This window comes from Lepisma saccharinum, chromosome 6, assembly GCF_977018435.1.
Source record: "Lepisma saccharinum chromosome 6, izLepSacc3.1, whole genome shotgun sequence".
In the NCBI taxonomy this organism is placed as follows: Eukaryota; Metazoa; Arthropoda; class Insecta; order Zygentoma; family Lepismatidae; genus Lepisma; species Lepisma saccharinum.
The window spans coordinates 23,812,732-23,819,954 of NC_139234.1; positions in this window are offsets into that span (position 1 = coordinate 23,812,732).

A 7,223-nucleotide genomic window follows, 5' to 3' on the forward strand; every position below is an offset into this window, starting at 1 on the left:
ATTTTGACTTTCAATAGAAGTTGAACACAGAGTTTGCGTGATGCAGCTTCGTGAAGACATGGACTTGTCGTACATTGGAAGACGTTATGGAGGAATCAGCAGACCAGACATGCAGGAGGATTGGCCAAGAAGACCAAGAACGTCAGGTGGGACGCGTACCTCCAGCAGCTTAACGTATGCAGAACGTGTGAATTTTATTATTCCGGAACTCAGAGTTGCAAGGTATTAAAAGGCAACTATTGTCTTGGTGTACAGCTAACACTTTAGATGAGCTACTAAACATCAGCGTTTATGAACTATGTTCCATCATAAGTCATATGTTTATACTTCCATGGTGTGAACTTTCTTGGGTTGAAGATGTAAGATTTGTGCTCAGAGCACGAAACTATGAAAACTAACATTTCAAAAACAAATACTCTACTCGTGAATAATTAATGACAGTTTTAAAAGTCTTTTAAAAAAAAAGCAGAACGAAAGGAAACTATCAATCTTCATGTAACATAAAAATGTCTTTGAAGTAGCAGAATTGTTAATCGCAGAGCCCGTTAATACATTTTCTATGAACATGCTAAATCTATAAACAAAATATATACTTTTTGTCCTTATTTCGTGCCTCTTTGCCACAAATCACACAAAGGTCACAATAAACCTAACAGTGAGTTAATTTGTTGTGTGTGGCCTACTCGATGGCGATGTCATTGCATTGTAATCAAGGGGTCCTGGGTTCGATACCCGGTAGAGGCACATAGTGGTTCGGTAGGTCCAGTCCAAATTAGCCTTACTGTACATAAAGTGGACTTAAAACACCAAATCAAATCTCAAAACCAAATTATGTTGTGAATTTGTAGATTTATACTGTATATATCAAATATCAGTTGTTTACGAACTGAAAGTACTTAGCTACTTTTAAGTCGGAAATCAACTTTTAGATGTTTAAATAAATTATTGTTATATTGTTTAAGTTATGTCTCTCAATAACAGTTTTGTTTCCTGAGGAAGACTTTCATGTGGTTTGCGAATGTCAGCAGTAGGTGTTTTCTAGGCACTGTGTAATTCTATTTTGAATATCCATTTCGTCATTCCTCTCTTAGGGTTTGATACGCTTCATTCTTCCTTTAGTGTTTGTCCCTTTTGCTGCTCCTAAAATTGGTTTCCGTCCATGGTTGACGGGGGGAGGGGGGGCAATGCTCCCCCTTGTGGTTGCACCACTGAATTCTTCTGACGTCAAGACAAGTTTCCTGTAAAAGTAGTTATTATTACGGCAGAAATTAATAACTTCCTTCCTTAAAAATTAAGACATAATGTAGATAATCACGAACGGAAGTGTAGCAAAATGTACTTCAACTAAATGTACAGTCACGGACACTTCTGGGTTTTAACAATTCCATTCAAAGTCAATTGCATCATTCCAACCTAGAAGTGCCTGTAACTGTATATCATGGATGGTGAAGATCCACTGCATGTACAGTCAGGAGAAAAATTGTCATGGTTATGGAATAATAATAAAGAAAAAATATTTTAATTTACATGACTTTTTGACAGACAAGGTAAGTAATGGAAAATCAAAATACAATATACGATGCAGACATGTATTTCAGTATAAGGAGTAAGCTGTATGAGTATAAGCGTGTGCTTCAATGCTACATAGCACTGACAATTTACGTCTGACTGTCGCACTCACATGGCACTGGAGTCTTGGTTTTAAACAGTGGCGGTCCCTCCATGGAACAGAGGGAACAGGCTGTTCCCTCCTACTTATCGCCCATTGAAGCTATTTTAATTATCTATATTAACATAATAAGAACACTTCTTTCTCTCGAAATAAACACGCCGAAGAAAACTTTCACCGTGACTGGACGTTTGTTTACTTCACCCATCCTCGTCGTTCCACCCTCTGACGCCGAGTATTTCCGACCACGTGCGAAGGTAAACGATCATCAAAGTCCCACTTCCCACCTCCCCCGCCACGGAAGCTGAACTCTCTGGCTGTTCCCTTCGAGAGACAGCGAATTCGTTTTCCTTCGAGTTTTTGCTATGTGCTAAAGTTTAATTCCGTCGTAGTGATAGTTTTGAGTGTAGTAAGTCTATAGTTTCCTAATCTCATTGCAAAATTGCGTCTGACATTCATAACGAACTGGAAAAATCTTCTACAGTTAATCGTCTGCTAAATGCCTTGGCTAAATGCTGCGAAATAGCTTCCGAGGGAACTGCTCGCATCCACCTGTTCCAACAGCCCCAAGACCAGGCGCACGCAGAGGCAGGACAAGAAACCGAATGTTGCGAGCGTAGGGTTGAGAATGTTGTATGATCGACAGGCTGAAGACGAAAGTTTTTAGTTCATTGAACTTTACAGAAAAGACAGCAAACCAAGACCTACCCTAACCGAATTAAAAACAAAAACGAAATCGTACACAAGGCATTTTATAAAAAGTTACAACAACTCTGTAAAATGATTAACTGGATACTCTTCCAGTGGCAAATTATTGTTGTCCTTGTTTGTTCTCGAGAAGGGAGTTTGGAACAGTTCGGGTTTTGTCACAATTTCTACAAATCTAGCGGACGTCATGAAAAAACTCGGCCATCTGAATGCCATTATTGCATTGAGGACGTTTGAATTACAAGAATGCTCAACTCTACAAAAAAGTCAACTTAATCTACAAAGAGAGAGATGAAACAGGTTTCGACAAAACATTTTTTCTCTCCGATCACTCATAAATTGCTTTTATTATTATGTTCTTTGTTGCGCATCAACAATTTTTGTTTTTAATGTTATTTTTACATTATAGTATCATATTTGCTTTAACATTGTTATTGTCCAAATTTTAACGTGCTTCATGTATGTTACTTCTGACAATTTGTAACATATGTATCGTATGTTTATTTGGTCAGGAGGGGTGCCAACAGGGAGGATTATGGTGCAGGTTGCGCTATCGAGTTTTTGGGGGGTTCCCTTCAAATAATATAAAATTCAACATTTATATCTTTTTCCAAAATATATGTAAAAATTTTACACCTTAAATACACTATATTTAATGCATTAGATGAAGAAAATAAAGTGTTTAAGGTGTTATTATCGAAAGCGGGGGGGGGGGGGAAGAAATATCCAACTCTTACATATTAGGCCTTAATTGACACGGGGGTTCTGGGGGGATTGTGAATTAAAATTGGGGGAGGAACAATATCCAACTCTATGTCTTAGATTATTTCGGGTATTTTAGTTAGAGGTGGATTGAGCCTTAAATTGAGGGCAATTATACAATTTTTGTGTATTACTATTGTCTTAGACAGACTTTTGGGGAAATTCTGGTGTGGAGACTGAGAATTAATTTTTTGGAGGAGGCATAATCCACTCTTCAATATCAACAGTAAGTCTAAAATTGGCATGGAAACTTTGGTGAAATCTCAGATTGTCAAGAGATTTCTGTAGTGGATAGAGAGTTCGAAAATTAAATTTTGGAGACTGTATTTAGCGATATGATATCCACACGTTTTCGACCCCGAACATGCCAAAGGGGAAGCTGGAAAATACTAAATATCTCGGGATTTTAAAAAAGTATTGACATCTCATTAAATTAATATTCTTGAAAGCCTGCAAAGGAATGGATTTAAAGATTTTCTTGCTCGCTTTGATCGCAATGATATGTTACTAGGATGCGTGTTTGGCGCTTGAATGAGGTGAATGTGAAGTTTATATACTATAGCTGCATTACAAGACAAGATATATTCTCGATTATGATCAACGATTTTAGGGGTGGTCTTGAGTGATGGGCACCCCTGTTTAGGAAGGAGGGGCAGATCAAGTATAGAGTTCAGTAAAGCTAAGAAAGAAGTTACTTTCAGTAGACATGCTGGTGTAATTAAATACGTTGTGGGGATTACGTTATGGTTTAAGGGCACAAATTATATGATTTGGAGGGGATGCGCCATTGGCCTTGGGGCCAATGTATTTAGTTTATTTCAATAAGGGTTGAATTTTACTTGGTCTACTGTATTATATTACGACGGGTATGGGAGGGCAGGGGGCAAGTGCAGGTCACCTAGTCCCCTGTCTGATTTAGCACCGCACGCCACTGGTTTTAAATCTCGGTAGGGGTAAAATGTAAGTTTTGGATCCTATTCTGAGCTATAGATCCAGCCCTATTTAACTTATCTGTGCAAGAAATTGACTTTGAAAATCTTTAACTATTATTTTTCTGTATTACTACAGATATCCTAAAAATGCAATTTTTGATACCGAGAAAATGGACACGTATATCAATTCAGTTTTAAATTACTGTGGAACGTGCGTAACTTATAGTTATCCAAATATAAACAGTGCTACTTACCACTAACTTAATCCACATCTCTCAAATAAGTATACTGGGTATATTACAGGCGAAACATAGGCAACCATGTATTATGGTTGTAGGATGCTCTCTCCTAGAACCAATAGTGCGTATATTTATAATTTTTGGAACCAAGTTTTAGGTACAATGTGGCATGCAAACGCATTAGTGAGTTAACTATGCGAAGGTTGTGTGATCTTCACCACAATTTGTTTGCAGGTTGAACAATCTTTAAAGAGTTGTCTTGTACTTCGGAGGAATTTTCTTTCAATTCTGCAACCTCACACACGGTAGTACAAAGTGACCGGCGGTTGTCAACAGTGATCGCAGCTCCCCCACCCTTTTGAAAACTAACATTACCTACCCTAGGAGGCACTTTATTCAGCCTTCGTAAATCTAGCTCCTTGAGAGTCAGTTTTAACTCCATTTAAGGCGAAATTTGGCTCTTTTATGCGCGTCAGGTTTGGCAACACTGCCAGGATGGCCGTAGGAGGCAAGGCGAAATGCACTGCTCTTATGGGAGTATTATTTGATTTGTTCTCTTGGGAATATCTAAGTTCCGATGGAATAGAAAAATATATCAACGGAAAGAGGGAAGGTTGAAGATGCATTTGACCTGCGGAAAAGTCGAAACTTCCATTTGATTAGCCGTAACTTGATGTTGAAGTTGATTCCCCATAAGGAATACATAGGATTCCGAAAATTATTTTTCATCATAGTTTTCAAACATCGTGTCCAGCTTAATAATCAACTTTAATAAACGCTTCCACTTGCAACATGGGGAGAAATTCATACTCTTGCATACACCCAGTTTTTTTTAGTAGCAGTGCCCATTTGGGCGATATTGAAATAAATGCACAATTGGTGCGTAACTGTAACTCCTCACCTTAAAGACCACGAGGAAGGGAATACTGATGAAAAAATAGTTCAAATTTTCACCACCAGGTCGAAATGTGGCGCTAAAGTAACAACAACCAGTTATTTGAGTTCACGTCCGTACAGCAGTGTCCAATGCACCCTGTCAATGTGGATGGCCCTTTGGAAGCGTAAGACAGCGTGATCAATGTTCGCACGAAGCGTTTCCCGCGATTTGCTCACTGTACACAAGATTGCAGCGCCACATTTTCACCTGGTGGTGAAAATTTGAACTATATTTTTTCCGTCAGCATTCGCTTCCAGATTGTCTCCATAGCCTCTATACCAAGGTTCAGTGCAATCTGTTGCTTAGAATGGGCTCCAGAGGGCTCTGAGTAGAAGAACATTAATTGTGACCACCCTGTATAGTTTGAAAATTGCTACTGCCTCTCAGGAAATATTCCCGCTGCTCTCTGCCTCTCCAGTGGTTTTGTACGAGCGCCGTCACGGTCTTCGTTAAAGATACAGTTCGATTAGAGCGCCCGAGGAAAACCGCGGGAAAATGTTACAGAATGACGTCACAGCGAGACATTGACATAAGATTCTTGCGACACTTCTTTACGCAATACGTCAGGTTATGGTATCTATAGCGGTAGATTAAAAAATGTATTTCCTCCTTGGTATTTTTAGAATGTGGTTTAAAGGCCTAAGTGACGTCAGTGACAGTGTGTTGTGGTGGTGGGGTTTGATCGAGGGAAAGTATCGCTGAGTAAGAATAAAAGTGTTGCCATACAATGTATCCTTGAGTATCTAAGGAAAAACAGAGGATATTTTTGAAATGCAAGAAAGGGTTTCCCCTGCTTCACCAAGATGCAAAGGGTGAAATGAATTCGGGTTGATTGCAGAATGCAGTCACACCATTAAAATAGGTACAGTGTAAGGTTTCATAAATGGAGTTAAAACACCAATGTTCAGTTAGCTTTCTCATTTTTCTTCACTTTAGAACAGCACATTGTCCGTGTACTAATTTCTTACCTTTTCTTGAGAATAACTTCAAGTGTCTTCAGATAGTTTTGCCGAAGGTGAGGATCACAGTGTTGTGGATGAATGATGAACATGAAATAGATGATGAGACAAGCACAATGAAAGATCCATGCCTTGAGCAGGGTTCAGCCCTACGACTACACTGTCCACGCTACATAAAATCAGAAGATGCATTTAAAATACGTAAATAATAACCCATGGCTCGACAGCCCTCGAAAGGGCCTGGGCCTATCTCCCGACGGCCAGTCTCCCTCCAATGATCCTACCTAGAGGTTTGGTGATCTTCAACCAGAAGTGGGGGGTGACGTGGGGTCAGCACGTCGAACCCCCAGCCCTTGTAGGAGATTTCCGAGATCGGATTACGCTACTCACTTGTAGCTCTCCAATCTCCTCATGATGGTGGGTTGCCACCGGTCCTATACACAGGCCGGGAATCCAGACGGACTCGAACCCATGCCGTCCTGCAGTCGGAGCCCAAAGCACAGCACCTTAGACCCCCACAGCCACGGAGGAGGACGGAAAATGCTTTTTTTTTTTTGGAAAGATAACGCAATCACAATGCGATATTTTATTAGGAAAGTTAGATATTATTTTTACATTTGATATGAACACGAAGTGTAATACATACAGGAATGATGGCATAATGTAGTTTACATCAGTATGCGTATCAAATATTCTAATATACATTGTCCCCCCCACACACAGACCAACAAAATACTTGTACATCTTCCAAGAGACAATACTTTCGGTAAGTTAGTTTTCAGGATGAAGTGACACATGGAAAGCGACAAACGACAGGTGACAAGAGACACGGTGATTTCACACGGAACTGACAAGCGACATGCCCCCCCCCCACCTCTTCTATAAGAAAGTATTGGGCCGGCCCCCGTAGCAGAGTGGTTAGCACCTCGCGCTACGACGCCAGGGGTCCCTGGTTCAAATCCTGCCCTGGGCATGGATGTCTGGGAGTGTCCATTCATCAATTTCATCATATCATCA